The 3,497-nt window shown below is 40.9% G+C and overlaps 1 non-coding gene across 1 annotated transcript; it reads right to left on the bottom strand.

The window, feature by feature from the left end:
• Positions 1 to 2,975: 2,975 nt before the first annotated feature.
• Positions 2,976 to 3,082, bottom strand: LOC148790370 (small nucleolar RNA R71). Its single transcript, XR_016079003.1, has one exon. It is a non-coding gene; the product is annotated as a small nucleolar RNA R71 (small nucleolar RNA).
• Positions 3,083 to 3,497: the final 415 nt, after the last annotated feature.

Below are 3,497 nucleotides of genomic sequence, written 5' to 3' on the forward strand. Positions count from 1 at the left end.
GTGATACAGTTAATCCCACGTGCCTGTGGCATTGTTGACTTGGCCATATCGGTATTGAACGAATCACAAGACTAGTAAAGGATGGTCCTTTGGATTTTCTAACTGTAGAAGATCTTCCCACTTGTGATCCTTGCCTTCAGGGTAAGATAACAAAGAGGCCATTTAACAGTAAGCTTGAAAGATGTACAGGCACACTTGACCTTATACATACTGATGTATGTGGTCCCCTGAGTGTTAGGACCCGTAACCAACACGTGTATTTCATTACATTCACCGATGACTATTCTCGGTATGGTTACGTGTACCTAATGAGACATAAGCCTGAATCATTTGAAAAGTTCAAAGAGTTCAGACAAGAGGTTGAGAAATAGTTAGGGAGAGAAATTAAGTCCCTTTGATCAGATCGAGGCAACGAATATCTCTCTGACGAATTCAGGGACTAATTAAAGGTAAACGGGATAGTATCATAGTTAGCTCCTCCTGCTACACCACAACTTAATGGTGTTTCAGAGAGGAGGAATAGGACCCTATTAGATATGGTCGGGTCACTTCTCATCCATTCAAAGTTACCCACATCCTTTTGGGGATACGCATTAGAGACTGCGATATACGTGCTGAACCGGGTTCCAACCAAATCGGTTCCTAAGACTCCCTTTGAGCTTTGGACCGGAAAGAAACCAAGTGTATGACACTTGAAGATTTGGGGTTGTCTGGCTCACGTTAAAAGAACGAATCCGGACAAATTGAAATCCAAGACCAGCCGTTGCCTATTCGTAGGCTACCCAAAGGGCTCAGTGGGCTACCTATTGATGAGACCAAAAGGAACCCTATTTTTATCCCCTAATATTCACTCTTTTACATTTTTTTAGCACTTAAATGGACTCATTACTCTTGTATTTCGACTCAGGGCAATAAAGAAGGCAATTGGAAGGAAACAGGCCAATTCGGATGATTTTGCACAGTTTTGGCGACAGTCAGTGATCTGGGCCTAACTCACAATTCCGGACTCCGAATTGGGCAATTCAAGAAGCATTAGAGAGAAGAAAGAAAGGCCCACAACTTTAATGTTTTGGGTTTTGACTGAGTCGGTCCGCATCGAGTACGAAACCGGGCCCAAATTCGGAGCAAGTTCGTAGCCAGGCCCATTTAATAGCTGAAGCCCAACTCGTAGAAGAACCTAGAAGCAGCCCAAGTAGCAGAGAAGCCCAACTCGGATACAAGAGTCTAGAGTCCTAATTCGAATGTAATATCCCAAGAGGGAGAGAGTCTTATTAGATCTACACTTTGAATGTAATCCTATAAGGATAAGAAGGTTGGGGATTAGATAAGAGATGGGATAGGATTAGTTCAAAGAAGATCAAGACTCCCTAAAGATAAGATGATCTCCTAGAAGGAGTTGGAAAATAGCCCTCTCCTTTGGCTATATAAAGAGGGAGGCAAACCAGCTCTAGCATCACTCACTCTCAGATCCAAGAGATCATCAAGAAGACCAAGAAGCTCAAAAAGGCAGTTCGGCTATGGAGAAGAAAAGCATGGAGATTTCGCAGATCATGAGCAGCTAAGCTTCTTTTTTCTGGTTCAAGGGGGGAGGTTCGATTGTGTCATTGTGAGGTTCTGTAGTTACTTTATTTTCTTGCTTTCTAATTCAAGTATTCATTGATTCTTGTGCATATTTTTATTGGATGTTGATGTTAATTAGTTTGACAAACTGAATTAATGTTGATCTTCCTACTACTATCCATGATTTCGGTGATCCGTAATTATCACGAATAATGGTGCAAGTAGCAATTAGGTTGAATTCTTTTTGGGTCAATTGTTCGTGACAGCCTTTGACCAATGTTTTAACATGGTTCAATCTAAAGGAATCGATGGAACAAGATTCAGTAATTGCAACTATCTCAATTATTGTTATTTTGGTTTAACTGTTTTCACAAATCTTAATGCTATCACTGTTTAATATGGATGCTATCGTACCCAGTTGAGTGGTGATAAGTGTTGATCGAATGCTGGGTTTGGTCAATTGAATTAGGAAAACACAAGGTTTATTATGGCTATCCTAATTAATCTAAGGTTAAATGCTTGAATTGCAAGAATGCTAAAATGTACCAAGGATCGATGGCCAATCGATTCAACCCGAACCCTTGAACCAGAATTCGGTAAGACTGATTTTCTCTTGTTTAAGTTGCTATTTATTTTCTTTTCTTTTAATTTCAGTATTTAAATTCTCTCACTCAATTACATTACCCATTTGGCTAAGAGATTATTGATTTGCTCCTTGTGAGATTCGACCTAGAACCACTTTTACTACAAATATTTTATTGTGGGACTAGTATTAATTTTGAGGGCTTCGACAAACCCGTCAAAATTTTGGCACCGCTGCCGGGGAGCAACGTTAATTTCTTAGCTATTACCTTCTTTTGTTAATCTTCTTGTTTATGACTCGTGCTTCTCAACGAGGTGAACTTCAGTACAACCTCGAAATTGAGAGGACCACTCGTCGTTTAAGAAAGGAGGCAAAGCAAAGGAATGATCGTTCACCTAAAAGGGTGAACTCAGATATCGATCTACCCACTTGTGATTTTCCCATCTTCGAAGAAGTAGAAAGAATGGCTGACAGAGAGAGGACATTAAGGGAGTTGGCTGCACCAATTATGAACCAACAGCCCTTATGCATCACGTACCCCACTCTTGATGTAGCCTTTGAACTCAAATCTGATTTGATTCAATTATTACCTCTGTTTCATGGTTTCCCAGGTGAGGACCCTCACAAACATCTAAAGGAATTTCATGTCGTCTTTTCAAGCATGAAACCCCATGGTATGACCGAGGACCAGGTAAAACTCATAGCCTTTCCATTTACTTTAAGAGATAAAGCAAATGATTGGTTGTATATTCTCCCTCCCAGTTCTGTACGCACATGGGATGAAATGAATAGGATATTTTTAAATAAATATTTTCCTGCATCCCGGGCTGCGAATATAAGAAAAGAAATATGTGGAGTTCGACAGTTTGGTGGTGAGACATTATATGAATATTGGGAAAGGTTTAAGCAACTTGTTGCTAGTTGTCCCCACCACCAAATTCCTGAACAATTGTTAATCCAATACTTCTATGAAGGGCTTCAGCCCATGGATAGAAGTATGGTCGATGCAGCCAGTGGAGGAGCTCTAGTGAACAAGACACCTGAAGCGGCCAGGGAATTAATCTCCAATATGGCCGAAAATTCTCAGCAATTCGGTACAAGGACAGAAGGTACCATTAGAAGTGTTAACGAGGTAAGCCATGCAAATTTAGAAAACCAGATTTCTGATTTAACTGCTTTGGTTAAGCAGCTCCCAGCAGGACAGTTACAAACTGCCAGGGTGTGTGGTATCTGTTCGATCCCTAGGCATCCTACGGACATGTGTCCATCATTACAAGATGGCTCGATGCAGCAAGTCAATGCCGTGGGAGGATTCCCAGGCCAGCCCCAACGAAAGTATGATCCTTACTTCAAT

Source organism: Nelumbo nucifera, chromosome 7, assembly GCF_055504915.1.
Source record: "Nelumbo nucifera cultivar China Antique chromosome 7, China Antique-T2T, whole genome shotgun sequence".
Lineage (NCBI taxonomy): Eukaryota > Viridiplantae > Streptophyta > Magnoliopsida > Proteales > Nelumbonaceae > Nelumbo > Nelumbo nucifera.